The 17729-nt window shown below is 36.7% G+C and overlaps 1 long non-coding RNA gene across 1 annotated transcript in view; it reads left to right on the top strand.

Moving 5' to 3' along the window:
* The window catches only part of LOC139045104 (uncharacterized), an 83096-nt gene extending 66132 nt beyond the window's left edge, over nucleotides 1-16964 (top strand). The window contains exons 2-4 of the long non-coding RNA XR_011502780.1: nucleotides 14347-14448; nucleotides 16055-16200; nucleotides 16624-16964. This is a non-coding gene — a long non-coding RNA (uncharacterized lncRNA). The remainder of the gene's footprint in view (nucleotides 1-14346; nucleotides 14449-16054; nucleotides 16201-16623) is intronic.
* The last annotated feature ends 765 nt before the right edge of the window (nucleotides 16965-17729 follow it).

Below are 17729 nucleotides of genomic sequence, written 5' to 3'. Positions count from 1 at the left end.
TATTCACATGGAGAATTTCCTACCATTTCCCATATGTCTCTCATTTTTCTTCTTCACCCTCTTCCTCCTCCTTTCTTCTTCTTCTTTTTAATTTTTTATTTTCCTTGAACTCCAGCCATGATAGATCTCCTAAACTTTCTTCTACTTCATGAATCCTCTCTTTGATTGTTTCTTATCTACTGTAAACCTTGATATTGAATTCTTAATTTCTGTTAGTCATTTTTTAAAATTCTAGAATCCTGTTTAATTATTTTGTAGGTTACACTTCTCTAATTTAATTCTACTATTTGTCATTTATTTGCTTATATGTTTTAATTAAAATTGTATCTGTTCTTTTTTTTTGTTCTTTTTTTGAGGAAGATGAGCCCTGAGCTAACATCTGCTGCTAATCCTCTTTTTTGCTGAGGAAGACTGGCCCTGAGCTAACATCCGGGCCCATCTTCCTCTACTTTATATATGGGACATCCACCACAGCATGGCTTGCCAAGTGGTACCACATCCACACCCACGATCTGAACTGGCAAACCCCGGGCCAACGAAGTGGACCATGTGAACTTAAATGCTGCACTACCAGGATGGCCCCTGTTCTTTTCTTTTATATGTACTGCTTTGTTTCATTTTTTTCAACAGCTTTATTGAGGTATAAGTGACATACAATAAAATGTAAATTTTAAAGGTATACAATTTGATCAAAGTATACAAAAGTATATACAATTTGACATAAACATACCTATGATACTAATATCATAATCAAGATAATCAACATATTATTCATTCCTAAAAGTTTCCGAGACACTGATGTTTTAGAAACACCACTAATCTGTTTTCTGTCACTATAGATTGGTTTCCCTATTCTAAACTTTTATAAAAATGGAATCATGAATTATGTATTGTTTTTTCACCTTTTCTTTCAGTGAGGAAGATTGGCCTTGAGCTAACATTTGTGCCAATCTTCCTCAACCTTACACATGGGACACTGAGACAGCATGGCCCAATGGGCAGTGCATAGGTCCATGCCTGGGATCCAAACCTGCGAAGCCTGGGCCACCAAAGCAGAACACATGAACTTAACTACTATGCCACCAGGCCAACTCCTTGCCTGTCTTTTTTCTTTTTTTTGAGGAAGATTAGCCCTGAGATAACTACTGCCAATCCTCCTCTTTTTGCTGAGGAAGACTGGCCCTGAGCTAGCATCCATGCCCATCTTCCTCTCCTTTATATGTGGGACGCCTACCACAGCATCGCTTTTGCCAAACGGTGCCATGTCCAAACCTCGGGCTGCCGAGAAGCGGAACATGCGAACTTAACACTGCACCACGGGGCTGGCCCCTTGCCTGTCTTTTTTAACTCAGCATAATTATTTTGAGATTCATCCTTGTTGCTCCGTGTTTCAAAAGTTCGATATTTTTGGTTATTGAGTAGTATTCCATCATATGGCCATACCACAATTTGTTTATCCATTCACCATTTGGTAATATTTTGGGTTTTTTCCAGTTTGGAGCTATTAAAAATAAATCTGGTATATACATTTTGCACACAATTTTGTTTTTTGTAGACATTGGCTTTCTTTCCTCTTGAGTAAATGTCTGGGTTTGGAATGGCTTGATCATATGGTAGATGTATATGTAACATTTTAAGAAACTGCCAAATTTTTTCCAAAGTGATTGTACCATTGTAGATTCTCATCAGCAGCATATGAGAGTTCTAGTGGGCCCACATCCTTTCCAAATCTTGGTATGGTTAGTCTTTTTAATTTTAGCTAATCCAAAAGCTGGGTGGTTTTAACTTGTAATTACCTAAATGCTAATAATGTTTAGCATCTTTTCATTTGCTAATTTGCTATCCATATATCTTCTTTGGTGAAATACTTGCTCCAATATTTTCCCTATCTTTTATTTGAAAACTATTGGAGCTAATGAGTGAGTTTAGAAAGATTGTATGACATAAGGTCAATATACAACATTCAATTTTATTTATATATATTATGCATGAGTAATCCATATTGAAATTTTTTAAAAGTCATGTACTAGAGGACCATAAGATATGAAATACTTAAGGATGAAAACTGACAAAAGTTATGCAAGACCTGAACACTGAAGATTATAAAATTGTAATGATAGAAAGCAAAAAAAAAAAAAAAGTTAAAAAAACTAAATAAATGAGGAGATATACTGTATTCATGACTTGGAAGACTCAATATTATCAAGATATCAATTCTCCTCCAAATAGACAAACAGATTTATGCAATCTCAATCAAAATGCCATCAAGTCTTTTCTCTCTTTTTTTTGACAGAAATTAGTTAGCTGATTCTAAGCTTCATGCAAAATTTCAAAGGGCCTAGAATAACCAAAATAACTTTGAAAAATAAGGGCAAAGTGGGAAGAGTAACACTACCCAATTTCAAGGCTTACTATAAAGATATAATAATAAATGACATGTATTTTTGATATTAAGATTGACAAAATGTCAACGGAACAAAATAGAAAGTCCAGAATAGACCCCTACATATGTGGATAACTGATTTTCCACAAAGGTGCAAAAGCAATTGAATGGAGAAATGATAATCTTTTCAACAAGGGGTGCTGGAACATAAGCAAAAAAAATGAGGTTGGACTCATACCTCATAAGATGTATAAAAATTAACTCAAAATAGATTATACACTTAAATATCAATCCTAAAATTATAAAACTTCTGGAAATAAACATAGGAGAAAATCTTTGCGATCTAGGATTAGACAAAGCTTTCTTAAACAAAACTCCAAAAACACAACCCATAAAAGAATAAATTGGGCTTCATCAAACTTAAAATATTTTGTTCTTTCAAAGTTACAGTAAAGGAAATAAAAAGACAAGCCACCGATTAGTAGCAAATATTTGCAAATTATGTCTCCAGTAAAAGATTTGTATCTAGAGTATATTAAAATCTCTCAAAATTTGATAGTGTTTTTCCTTCTTATAATTATGATTTCTGGTTTATCTATGGATCCTATTTCAGTCAATTGGTCTTGTCTCCTGTCAGATTTGGTAATTTTCATGGAATTCAAGAAATTGTGTCTATAAACATGCACTGGCTCTATATGATATTATCTTCCTTCATAGAGGATTACAATTTGTTTGGCAGAGAGTTACAGTAGAAACAGACAACCCAAAATTTGTAGGGAATTTAGATAATTTTAGGGAAAGTTTAAGCAGTTTTTGAGTGCTTTTCTCTTTTAGTTCATCCTCTTTCCTATGGTATGAATTTTCAGCAGTCACAATTAAAAGTCTGGAATACTAATCAGGTCCCCTCATTCTTGGTTAGCCCTGAACTCTAATTATTTTTTACTTAAGTGACATGAAACTACCAAAAGCTCTACTTATATTTTTAGCTTTTGATTTGCCATTTGGCTTCTAGCCCTATCATCGTTCACAGGTTAAAAATCAGCAAATATCTCAAATGTAAAAGTGGTAGAGGATGTTGGACTCATCTCAATACATTTCTTTTCTCTCTTGGATATTAGTCCTTCAAATTCTGGATATGTTGATTCCTACTCTTATACCTTCAAATAGTTATTTTATAAAATTAATTTTACACGGCTTTTATAGTTGCTGACAACAAGGATATTGGTCTGATAGAAGCTACTTTGTCATTGACAGAAGTGGATGCCTCTTCTAAGTTATTTCACAATCTAAAGCCATTAAATATGAGAAAGGAAATGGCATATGATTTTCTCCAAAGAGTTCTGAGCAATTCACAGAATCCATATCATCAATCTTTACCATACCCTTGTCAACACTGGTAACTCATTAACTCTCCAAAGGTCACCCAACAAACCCATCAGAGGTCCAGAAATAGAAGCTGAACATTCAGTTCAATCCCCAGAGCCACATAGACTACTGATGCCTGATATAAAAATTACATCCTCATTCAGGAAGTACTAAGTAATTCCATCAGGGACCTATCTGTCATTTCCTCAGCTCCATATCCTCATTAAAAGAAGGAAAGGAAGAAATGAGAGCATTTTGGCCTTATATTTTCAGTAAGATAAGTGACTAGAGTCATTTTTTAAATTCTTTAGAATAGCATTTTTTCTCTTCATATATATTTTATTATTTATAAAAGTAAAAGGGCAAAGTGTCAACTGATTTCTGATTATTCTTATCAGAAACTTGGATAAAATGAAAAGCCAATCCTATAATTGTTAGATCCTAGGCTAAAAACTAGCAAGGAACTAACGAATAATTCTAACATGTCACAGAAGTAAGCATTCAATTATTTATTTAATAACTATTTATCTAATATAGACTATGTGGATCGCTGTCCTTGGTGCTAGAGATATAGCTCTGTATGTAACATAGAAGTCCCTAAAGGCACAAAACATACATTCTTGTGGAGAAAGGGATGATAAGCAAATAAATATATAATATATATGTCAAGAAGTAATAAATGCTCTGAAAAAAATTCAGGGCAGGGTATAAAGAAGAGCAGGAATGCCATTGTATTATTATTTTTTGTCCTTTGAGGAAGATCAGCCCTGAGCTAACATCTGCGGCCAATCCTCCTCATTTTGCTGAGGAAGACTGGCCCTGAGCTAACATCCGTGCCCATCTTCCTCCACTTTATATGTGGGACACCTACCACAGCATGGCTTACCAAGTGGTGCCATGTCCGCACCCGGGATCCGAACCCATGAACCCCAGGCTGCTGAAGTGGAAGATGTGAACTTAACCGCTGCACCACTGGACTGGCCCCAGGAATGCTATTTTAGACAAGATGAGGAGGGAAGGCCTTTTTTGAAAAAGCGACTTTTGAACAGAGGTCTTAAGGAAATCAGGGTTGTGGAAGAACCATGTAAATTTCTATGAAAGTACATTTGAGTCAGATAGAAGAGAAAGTGGAAAGACTGTAAAAGAGGAAGGTTCTTGAAATGTTTGAAAGAGAGCAAGCAAGGCTGTGGCTGGAGTATGCTGAGTGAAGATGGGGGTTAGGAAATGAGATAGGATAGAAAGTAAAAGGCAAGTTCAGAACAGAATTGTAGGTCATGGTGAGGGCTTGAGTTTCATTTTAAGTGTAATGAGAAACCATTGGATGGTTAGTTAAGGTGAAAAGAGTAAAAGGAAGGAAGATAGGAGCAGAAGCAGAGAGACCTATTAGGAGGCCGTAATCAAGGTAGGAGATAATGGTGGCTTGGACCAAGGGTAGGGCAGGGGGCGAGCAGGCAAGAGATGAGAATTGGAGGGATTCCAAATAGATTTTGTTGATAAGAGTTGACAGGTTTGCTTATAGATTGAATGTAAGAAAAAGTGAGGCCAAGGATAATTCCAAGGTTTTTGGAAAAGTGGATGAATAGTGGTACCATTTACTAAAAGGAGGATCACTGGGAGGACAGAGTTGAGGGAAGAAACCATGACCCTCTTTATCCCAGATTCTTTAGTGGCTCAGAGATTTGTTAATAAAAATGACAGCTGATAAAAATCTCTACTGCTTATTGATTTACTTCTCTTTCTTCTCTAAGAACCTAGGTAATCTGTGAGATCAAGTAGAGATCTAATAAGATATACGTGAAGCAAAAATAAAGTGGAAAAGGCAGGTCATTGGATAAAGAAGGCAAGGATGTCCTAAGTCAAAGGAAAATTTTAAGCTTTGTTAAAATCACAGGTGCACTTTCCAGATTGGTGTAATGTATCAAGAGAGAAATATTTCTACAAAAAGTTGATTGTTCAACCAGTCCTCAGTTTTCTTCTATATGCTCCAGATCTGTTTGTTAATAACTGAAAACAACCTCTTCATTCATCCTCATCCTCATAGATTTTTCTTACCCTCCATCAGGGTAAGTGTAAGGGGATATGTATTATATGTACTTATTAACCTTTTTGAGACCTAACACCAAATATTGGAATGGCCCATGTAGGTGATCATGAACATTTCTCTACTATAATTTATCATCCTCACACTAGTTGGATTGCTATAATCTGCCATTATTGTGGCGTCAATCAGTCATGGGCAAGAGAGCAAGGATGCCAAGTCTCTTAGGGGTTATAACTAATCTCATAACATTGTAGTAAATGGAAGTGTTCTCTCACTGTCATCTCCTTTTCCTTGGAAACTCCTTCAGGCAGTATAACTCTTAAGATCTCCAAAATAAAACTAAAAAAGCTATTAAAAATGTTTCCAGTTGACTATAGTTGCCACGTTGCATCTTGATAAAAAGTACAGCAATTTTTATCTTCTTGATAGTTAATTGTGATGATGTTCTCTAAATATATTGAATCTTGTATGCAGTTCATAGGCTGAAATATTAAAATTTTAATAGCTTCCCATGCATTCTCAAATATCAGCATTATACACGTCTATTTTCTTTATAAGAACTTGAAATCTCTGAGCGATAATCTGCCATCTAATTTACATTTTCATAATGTGGCACATATAGGAAAATATTCTCCCTCGAGCCTACATATCTTTCTCTTCTGAATTGTTTTTTCTACTGCATAAGGAGCTAAAGGGTTCATAAAATAATTGGGGCTAAGGGGAAGACTCTATACTATTTCTAGAAAACACCTGATTTTACCACCTTAGAATTTTGAGGCATATTGCCATCACAGAATTTCCTATATTGAGTTAGAAATATTTCTTAACTTTGCTCATTCTTTCTGCTAGCCTGATGAATATGAATGTCTTTTTAAATAACTGTGTTCATATTAGCCACATTTTCCATCCATGCACTCTCCTTTTGTAGATACAAAATACACCATAACATAATCCCTTAAAAAATCAATTTCCATTTGCTCTCAAAAAATTGACAAAACTTTCCATTCTTTATTTTCACTAAATATTTATAATCTCTGTCAACGTGTATCTGGAATATAAACTGTATCTCAAAATTACAGTATAGTTTAAATATACAAATAAGGTAAAATGATAATTGCAGCCAGCATATTGATAATTGGAGAAGAGTTCATTAACCAGTCCTGGAGAACAAAGTGTTCCTTAACAGAGTGATAAAAGAAAATTTTCAGGATATTTGGTCCTGACCAGAACGTCCATAAGACGTTCTGTTCTTGAGACATTTGGTCCACATCAAAAGATCCTTGATATTTGGTCCTGTCCAAATGTCCATACCAAATGGTTTTGGACAGGATCAGATATCAAGGACCTTTGGTGTGGACCAAATGTCTTCATGGATGCCTTGGACAGGACCAAAGATGACCAGATATCAGGGGCGATTTGGTGTGGACCACATATCTGAAGGACGTTTTAGACAGGATCAAATATCAAAGACTTTTTGGCATGGACCAAATGTCTTATGGATCAAGTGTTTTATGGACATTTTGGACAAGACCAAGTGTCTGCTAATCAAGAAAAACGTCTCAAAATATAGGGTGGGCATTGGTTGTTAAGGATCCTAATCAGTATTGATAAAACTGTCTGGAGTCTTTAAAAAGCACAAAGCCATAAAATCAGAAGGGATTAAGTTGAAATAACACGTATTTCCTGGGGACCATGGAGGACTCCTGCTTCAGCAAGCCAAGCCTTCATCATTTGCCTGGTTGACAACGTGTCCTTCTTCATGAAGCAAGTAGCTAAAAAGAGTCAATAAGAAAGCATGGTACAGCAAATGTGAGGTTCTTCCATCCTCCAGATAACCTAGAACAGGAAGATGGAGAAAAATTGTAATTTTAAAAAAATTTTACAGAAGTTTATGAACAATTCTGTATGCTTACTATGTTGTGATATTCCCCTTAGAGATTCAGAAGCATTCTAAGTAAGAAAGAAAAAGTTAAACCATCTTGGGTCTCTGAAAGGATATATAGTATCCGGTTACCCACTTAGATTTGGTGATATGCCACTTTCTCTTTTCTCCCAAAGAAGAGATGAGTGCTAAGTCTGCTCAGATATTTGAAACATTTTAAAAAAGAAGAGGCTTTACAGAGGTATTGAATGTAGATAATACCTGGCTATGATTTAATGACTAGGAAGTAAAGAGATACATTTTAAATCCTCTTTCAACTGATGTCTACTTTACATTTTTAGTCTTTATTGCTTTATAAAAAAAGATGTATTCGTTAAAGTAGAGTCTGGTAAGGAAAAGGGAGTCTCTCCTAGCCATTGACCAAAATGATGTTACTGTGTTTGTGATATTTTTCATGTTTTGTTTTGTTTTACTATTACAAACCCTCTTATCAACACCCCACCCGAGACAGACATCAGTATGATATAAGAGCCAGAACTATCAACCTACATAGTTAGACAAATTAAGAAGTATAAGTTCCAAGTTGGGGCCTATGGCAACCATTTGTCTCCATGAGATTTCCTATCAAATATTTAAGCTTTAATGGAAATACATGTCATTTAACAAAACAAATTAAGTCAACATTATGGAGAATATAACTGCCAGTTCATTATAGGTTTATCATGTTCACTTTTTTGTATTTTCTAGAATCTTAGTGTTGACAAGATAGATCCTTATGTCATTATTACATTGAGACTTTTTCCCCCCCCACAAAATTCTCAGTGCTATTTTTGGGTGATTGGTAAAACTTAGGTATTCTTAGTGTAGTTACTAATGTAACGACTTACATTGAAAAGGGACAAATAGAGGAAGACGGGCACAGATGTTAGCTCAGGGCCAATCTTCCTCAGCGAAAGGAAGAGGATTGGTGGTGGATGTTAGCTCAGGGTTAGTCTTCCTCAAATAAATAAATAAAATAAAATAAAGCAGGGAGGCAAATAAATGACCAGCACAGGTCTGAGCCAAAAGAAGCACCATGTTGACCACAAGAATATTGAGAATGGGATTATTGGATCATGTTTACCACTTTGAGAGAGGGAACTAATGAAAGATCTACATTCTCCTGGGAGAGTGCACAATGAATGGAGGACTGGTTTTGATACAAAATTCATGGTTTTGAGGTCTGGCTTTTAAAAAAAAGTAAATAACTACTTCAAAAATATATGTAGAAAGTCAATTCACTTGCCTCGCTTCCTAGATCTGAAGGGAATGTGAGCAGGGCTACACTCCCTGCCATTTGCAATTCTTCCCCAAAGTTGCTACCTTCCAGCGGCTTCTTTCCACATTCACAGTTGCCCGTGTAATCCATTTTCATCTGAATGCACACTCTGTCCAATGATTCATCAGCCCCTAAAATGGACTCCTCTATGGATTTGCTGACGAGGACTTAGGATGCATCACTGAGATCCACTGACTATGAGCCCTCAGTGATCTGCCTCATTCTCATGCAGGCTCTATTTGTCCTTTAATTTCTGAAAAAATAGAAGGTAAAGACAAGATGGAATATAAACCTGCTCCTCCAGAAAGACAGTTGGTGCTCACTCTCACTTGCAGTTTTCACAGGTCTCTTTCTCCAATCAACGTTGATCTATCCGTCTTCTATCAAAGTGCAGTGCCTTTGCTGTGATCCAATTAATCTCTCAGAGAATGATGGGTCGTCTCCTCTTGTTTTACAGCGTTGCTCCCTCTATTTGACAGTTGTACTGTTTACAAGCATTTTAGTTTGTCTTTACCTTTATCAGTTTACCTCATTCTCAGTTTGCTGTCTGTGATCCTCTTTGCTTCAGCTGTGTGAAGTCATTATTTTAGAGATTCCACTAAAGTACCTTCCTATAATGTTCTGTAAAATCTTCTCTCCTTTTGGAAGGGGTATAAGATGGAGATGACACAAGGAAAATATGAGAGTCCCCGTGCAGTTAGGAATTACCCTTCTTCACAGACTGGCAAGGTGATTATTCCCATTTTGTAGAGGAGGAAGTAAAAGTTCAGAGACATTACAGAGCTTACTCAAAAGAGCTCCGAAAGGGTAAGCAGGTGGTTGAACTACAGTTTGAAGCTGAGTTTGATTCCTAAACCCGTGGCCTATTACGTTCTCTCATGATTTTGAGTTCTATATGAATTCTAGAAGATCATTTCAATAAAGGCTGGTAATTGGGATTGAGTGCAAAAATAATAAAAGCTTTATCACTAATGTCTCAGCTTTAAACAGGACTAGCTCTATACTTCGACGTCTCAGCCTACGAGCTCTAATTTGAGAGTTAACAAATTAGTATCTTGGTATCTTTTCTCACCTGCATCCTCACTTATTTGGAAAGAGACGTGTGACTCCATTCTGCTCATAGGTGTGAGCTGTAACCCAAGATAAACTGAGTTGATCATAATATCCATGATAATTAGTCCCCAGATGGGCTCTTGAGCCAAGTCAAGCTAATTAGAAGCCTCCTCTGGAACATTTTTGAGGAAATGTCATGGAAATACCTCTCTTCTCTCTTGGATCATGGAATTCCAACTGGCCACATTCCGTGGTTTATGGAAAAAGCCTGTCAGCTTTAATAGCAATGTACATTATTTTAAAAGCAATTAAGAAAGCATGAAAGAGAATATAGCTGCTAGTTCATCATTAGAATGCAGCAGAGGTGAGAAAGAGGGAAACAGGGAGACAAGAAGAGAAAAATAGGAGATGAAGAGAAAAAATTAGCTAGTAATTGATTCCCTGGATTTAGTCATCCTTGGAGCTCCATCTCTGTACTTTTTGATTATATGAGCCAAAAAAACCCCACCTTTTTTTAAAGTAATCTTATTGGGTATCTAATCTGCTATATTTTTGCACCTAAAGATTCCTAATATACACACCACCCCAAATTAATTATGAAATGATTATTTATATTCCAGTCACCAATCCACTCTGTGGTTAAGGAACGAACTGAAAGTTAAGATAAAATGCAAGAATGTATTATGTCACTTGAAAGGGCCAAACATGAATTCACCATGATCTGGTAGCCGGTCTCTGTACCAGACTGATGAAAATGCTCATCTTGGTATATGGCATCTAGGCTGTGATAGAAACTCTCCCAGTAATTATCTCTGTTGTCCTGTGCTTCAATTTCCCCATATATAAAATGAAGAAAATTGTCCTAAACCAACCTTAGCATCCTTTCCTGTTCTAAAATCTTATTACTTTCTAACACGGAATGCTTTTCATATTAGCTTCGGTCACTTAACAAAGTTTTACATATGTCCTAAAAGGGGTGGCATGAGGAATAAGAGAAAGGCTAGAGGGATTAGACTAAGCTATAGGTTGGTACCAAGCTGGTGAGCACAGACAGTCCAGTTCCATGCTGCAGTGAAGACAGCATTGGGTACCACAGAAAGAGGAGGGCCCAGGAAGAGGAGATCGAGGATGCCCTGAAGGCTAAGTTGTGCCCTATGGATGCTCTGGTATGGGATATCCCCAAATCTCTGGGGTTATGGAGTGGAGGGTAGGTATAAGTTCTGTTTGGTGCACATGTTTCGGTTTGCTCATGTGAGGTAGATAATGACTTTCTCATTTTCATTGAGTCTTATCTATTAGGGGAATTGGTTTTCCCCCAGTGATCAATCACATTGTATTTTCTCAAATGCAAAACTTATATAGCATAATCCTCCTTGATTTAATAAATGCATGGAAATATATTCTTGCCCCCTTGGGATCTTCATATTTTAAGAAAATACTTGCACGCCCTTCATTGTGGGATGGTTTTAACAATACATTATCTTGTATTAAATACTTTCGTTTTACAATAGCACACTTCAAATTAGGTACTGCGGACCCAAAATGACACACAGCTGGCTACAGTGTTTTCGGTGTGGTAAAGTGAAAAAATGACTAACTTTTGAGTCAGGCAAATTTGATTCCCAGCTCTACTACCTATTATCTCGTAAATTTGGCCAAGGTCTAGTAACTCCAAACCTACTTTATCATATGTCATGTGTGGATAATAATTTTTACTGCATAAGGCTGCTGCAAGCATTAATTCATATCACTTACGTAAAGTGCTTTACATAACAGATGCTCAAACATCTTAATTTCCTTTTAAATAGTCAAACCTGCTTTAATGAATGATGGCTCTTATTGGTTTCTTTTTTCTTAACTTTATTGAGATGATTCCATGCTGTTTTTGTCTTTAACTCAGCTTAGTAAAGTCTTTAAGTCATTCTTAATTTCACTTATTTCTTTGTACCAATCACATTATGTTTTTAGATTACATAAACATTTTTTGTGGAGATTTAATTGACGTATAGCATTATATTAGTTTCAGGTGTAGAGCATAACGATCCAATATTTGTATATATTGTGAAATGATCACCACAATAAGTCTAGTTAACATTCATCACTACATATGGTTACAAACTGTTTTTGTCTTGTGACGAGAACTTTTAAGATCTACTCTCTTAGCAACTTTCAAATATACAATACAGTGTAATTACCTATAGTCACCATGCTGTACATTAAACCCCACGACATTTATTTTATAACTGGAAGCTTTTATCTTTTGACCCTCTTCACCCATTTCACTCACTCCCCACCTCCCACTTCTGGCAACCAACAATATGTTCTCTGTATCTGTGTCCGTAAGCTGTTCTCCAGATTTTAGGGACAGATTAGCAACAAAGCATAATTAAGCATTCAGTTAGGTGTTTCTTATGATTTAATTTTAATTGAAATATTCCCTAGTCTTCTCAGAAACTGAGAGAGATACAAAAGCTCAGGATTATTCTGTTTCTCTCTGTGTTAGTCAGATTCTAATTATCAGAGTGCATTGGTCATTGGTCTCTCCACTTTAGGAAGGAAACAGATATATTTGGACCAAAAAGCTATTACCCTGATTTAACAGGATGGAAAACTGGTGAAAGTTGAGAAGCGGTGGATTGGTTACTCTAAAAAGAGGTGATTAATGTAAGTCCTAAACAATCCTTGAATTATGTTGCAGCTTAATCTAAGTAAGATGTTGATCAGGTTTTCTTTTTTTTAACCAAGTACAGAAACAGGGAGCAACTGTCATTATATCAAAGAGAGTTTGAAGGTTCATATTCACAGACTTATGAGAACAAGAGTGATTAATTCTTAATCAGACAATGATAGAAATCATGAAACTTCGTAGTTTAGCAATGATTACAAAAATACCATTATATTTGTTTTCTGCTTCTGTTTTCCGAACACTTTCATAAAATTCTTATATAATTCCTACCGCAAACTAGTGAGATACATATTATTCTCCCCACCTTAAACAGTAGGAGTAACTGGTTTACCTGACGTGATAGAGATTAAATTCAGATTTGAATTCTGGTTCCAAATCCAGTTAGGAATTTAGGGGACTTTGGGGAGATGTTAGTCTGAACACGCCCTGGCTTCTCTCCACGTCAATTAGAACCCATCTGAGTTAATTAGCTATTTAGCACCTGGGGCTTAGAGGGTAGATGCCCTAGTCCCTTGCTACTTAGTAGCAAGCAGGTCAACAGGAAAGTATTCACCTGGCTGCTTGTGACAAATGCAGGATCTTATGTCCCACTCCAACATATGAATCAGAATATGCATTACAGAAACATTTCCACAAGATTGGTTTCCAAATCAAAGTTTTATAAGCTGACTTTAGACAGTGAGACTGAGGTTACAGGTATTAGAGAACCTGGGGACAGCATCAGCATGTCCCATGACAAGGGACAGATTGCTCATCCTGAGAAATGCTTGACCCTGGAGATCTTGAGATGGGCGAGCTTGACCTGAAGGGAGCTGAGGAGAAGCTAAAAGTTGAATTGATTCCTCTTTCCTGTAAGTTTTAGGAGCTTGAAATGACATGGTAGCCTAAGACAAACTCCTGGTATTTCGTCAGGGTACTTACACCCTGGCTCTTACCCTCAGCTGGCCCACAGAGTTAGAAACCATGGTGCCATCCAGTGCTTGTGAAACTGCCTCCACCTATGGTACTCCAACAGCTGGGCATGGGCCCCAGTGAGCAGCAAAAGAAAAGAACACACCTAAGAGTCCTTCTGGCCCTCCACCTAATACAGCCCACCAGCCAGATACACTCAAAGCAGGTCCCAAATGAAACAGAGCTGTGTGAGTGTCAGGAATCAGGCTAGGCGTATTAGGAAGAAAATGACTGGTTGAATAAAAAATATAAAAAGATCACACCAGTGCTTTAAAAAAAAAACAGTATCATCCTACATTTCAAATATGAAATGTAAACATTTGAGTTCATTAAGAATTCCTTAGCTGATTTTTACAGAAACTAGTGACGAGGACCAAAATCTGACATCTTTCTCACTATAAATGGATCGGCCCCTCTTACCACTTTGTCTCATGCATTGGTGATTTTACGTCAAAATTATCCTTTCTGCAATTTTCATTATTTGTGTAAATGAATCCCTTAATATCCCTGAATTTGTCATCCATTTACCACCCAATCATTCCTGCTCCATATGTGTGCTAAAATCTAGTGACATTTTTTCACATGGATGTATGTGAACTGGATTAATGACATTCTTTGAAGATTCCAACTCATGTGATATTTTCTTTAATCTTCCCTTTCTTCCCAGTGTGTTTTCAGGGTCTCCTTTCCTAACAGGAGCAGAAGGACATCTCAGCCTCAAAAATTGGCCTACAAAATATACTTGATCCCTATTTGATGTCTGCGAAAGGTAAAATTGGATAATTTTATTTGAAATAAATGAGTGACCGACCCTGACAATGTATTCTCTTGCCTCTGAAACAAATCCATTTTAACAGATGTTAATGACTTAACCTAAGACCATGTTTGAGAATTCAGCACCATTTAGGCTCAGTAGAAGGAATGTTCGGGATTGTTGGATCTTTCGTCCCTCTTGCTATGGACTGCAGGAGTGCATACACACCCAACTCTGACAGGCAAGGTCTTTTGATTTATGTCATATAGCATAACAACTAAGTGACTGTGCTTAATATATCTGATACATTCCTGTTTTTAAAATGTTAAGTAGAGAATTAGCAAACTAGGTGAAATGCCTTGGTGCATTTCTAACTATCCTCACAATATTTAGAAATTTTTGTATGATTTTTTTGCTAACCATGTGATAATTTTGGATAAAACCCACAGTCAAACACAACTTTTGAATTTACATGGTTTAATCCAATATTAAAAAACATGAACCAATAATGTATCAATATCTTTGATCAAAGAAATAAATTTAACATTTCTATTTTTATAGTTTTGAAATGCCTTTTCTCTCTTTCTAGTTAGTTATAAGACCCACATTTCTCTACATGTTGTTATTTTAGATGAGAACATCAAAATAACTTTTAATATATGAGGGTTTGTGTATTATTTTACTTCATTGGCTTCTTCTGAAGCTTCAGTTGCTGTCTATGAGTGCAAGGTCATTGTTATTAACTCCTTGGTTCTTAAAACCATGAAGTACTATATATTCAAATCCATTTCCAATGCAGTCTGTCTTCCTAGACATTCTTCTCCATAGTCCCTGCAATGTTGCATCTGAAATGCCCTGCCATAACACACAGAAAGGGAGAAGTTTGGAGGAATGTGAATGGTGCATCCTGAATGCCAATTTCTTGAAGACGGAATTTCATCTCTGTGAACACCACCACTCCCGTTAAATGGAGGGGAGAAAGAGGCTTCAGCCCTCTTCAGCATCCATCTCACTAAACCCCTACACCTGTTTCTGAAAGTGTGAAGAACTATAAGAAAGTATAACGAAGCACAGGAAGGTGAAGGCACAAAAGTAGAATTCAGCCAAATTATACAGAAAAATTATATTCTGGACATTGTATAAGTACACGAATACGTTTTAATTTAAAGGACATTTGAGCTGTGAAATGAGTAAAATCCTCCCACAAGAAGAGAAATAGAGTTAGAATAAGTACATTATTTTCTCCTATACTTTTTCTCTACCTTAAATCTGCAAACTACCCTCCCTTTGGGGGTTAACTTCTAGAAATACCTCACAGGACAAGCAAGAATTCATGTAAAAAGTTATTTCTCGTAAGTATTCAAAGTTGTTTAATGCCCTCTATGATAAGAATACTTTTAATTGATAATATTTATGAAAAGATAGAAATATTGCTAAATTTGTAATCATTGTTTTTTATTGTTATACTTTTCATACGGAATTTATGCTTTTTTATAAACTCCTCTTAACTCCGGGTCTTTGAGAAAAAAAGTGCAAGAAGTTAAATGAATTTAGCATGTCTCCCATACCCTAAACCTCAGGATCTCCATTTTTCCTGCATGTCCCTCATCTAACCCTCCAGGTACCGGCCGGAAAGCTGGAGGATGCTGAATGCTGAAGATAATCTGGCAGCATCTGCTCTCTAGATGGAGGGAGGCCAGGTGCCTGGCGCACCTGGGTACACACAGATCCAGGAATTAGAGCAAGAAGAACACAAAAGATAAATCTGTAAGAGACACCAGAAAGTTCCCACTTCATTTCCTAAAGTAAAATTATTTCAGCAGAAAGGGAGCCGAGACCAGGGAGGCGAATTGCTATAAATCAGAAATTCCCTAAACTCGATTGAGGAGCAGAATGACCTGGAGGTGTGGCTGCAATACAAGTTGCCAATCCTCTCCCTAGAAATTCTTCTTCAGTAGATTTGGGTTAGGACTTAGAAAAATGTTTATGTTTTCTTATTTATTGTTTTATTAACGTGCCAGGTAATTCTCATGTTCAGGCAAATTTTTGAATCACTGCTCCCTTGATAACAGGGAAAGTGCCACCAGTGAAAAGAAAATGGGACTTTTAAATACCTGTTCGGTCCATCTTTGTGCAAGATTGTGCAAAGCTTTGCATTTTTCTTTAGTAAATTATACCCTCGTTTTTCAGATGAAGCAACTGAGGCACAGAGAAATGAAAGCAGCCCAAGGAGTCACAGCAAGGAATTAGCAGAAGAGAAAATTAAGCTCTCTCTCTGTCTACCTTATTCTGTGTTCTAGATATGCTTTAGTTGTACCATCGTTCAGTGCTTTCATGAAATTAGAGAAGAAGGACACTATTAAGAATAAACGATTTTCCTTTCAGTTTGGCAACTTTTCATATTTTAGTCTCATGAACACACCTAGACTCTAAATTGAAAGCTCCTGTAGTGTTAGAATGAAATTCAGCAGTATTGAATATCAGCGGAAAAGTCTCATTGTGTATATTGAAAATCCCATCATCCGTTTCCATGCTGAGCTGAAACTGTGTGATTTTCTGGCTGGCAGGCCATTTATCACTCCCCACCGGCCATCAATAATTGATTAGGGAGATTGGATTCAGCACAATGCAGATCAGCCTGTTTTATCAACGTAGAGTACAGTTTGTGTCAAAATGTGGTAAGCCTTGAATCTCTTTGCTTACTCCTCTTTGATAGACTGTCTGGGCATTTTCATTTACTCCCTTCATACCAGAAGCGAAAGGAAGAATTGGACAGAAGTGAAAATAACTAGTTAGTTTGTTTACACCAACGCACCTAAAATAACTTGCTACTTACCATTTGTGTTTCTCACCTTTACCTAAAAACAAAGAAGAACAAAAGGATGCTTTAGGTCAGGAAGCCAACCCCACAGCCTTTTGAAAGCAAAGCCTCCAAGCTGTCTCTTATATCCTGGGAAGAGGATGAAGATCTCCAGCCCAGTTCCTTCTGGGTTCGGGATCTGCCACTGTCTTCTCTCTCCCCTCAGCTTCTATTTCCACAAAACTCTGGTTGCGGAGTAGTACAGGATCCCACCAGCTTTTGTGCTGACCCTAAAGATAAGTGCACAGGCCATTTGGTTTAAAGTATCACGTAGGAAAACAGGAAATAAAAGCAATAAACATGAGAAAGCCTCAATGATTACAGACTCTTAGCAACTCCTTCTATGATGCTTCAGGATTTACTGGTCCTGATTCTTTTCTTAAAAAAAAAAAAAAAACTGTCTCCTGCTTTGAGTTCTTTAGGCAGGACTCATAAA

The sequence above is a fragment of the Equus asinus genome, chromosome 4, assembly GCF_041296235.1.
Source record: "Equus asinus isolate D_3611 breed Donkey chromosome 4, EquAss-T2T_v2, whole genome shotgun sequence".
NCBI classification, from domain to species: Eukaryota; Metazoa; Chordata; class Mammalia; order Perissodactyla; family Equidae; genus Equus; species Equus asinus.
The sequence above is the reverse complement of the archived record's forward strand: the minus strand, read 5'-3'. Positions and strand labels throughout refer to the sequence as shown.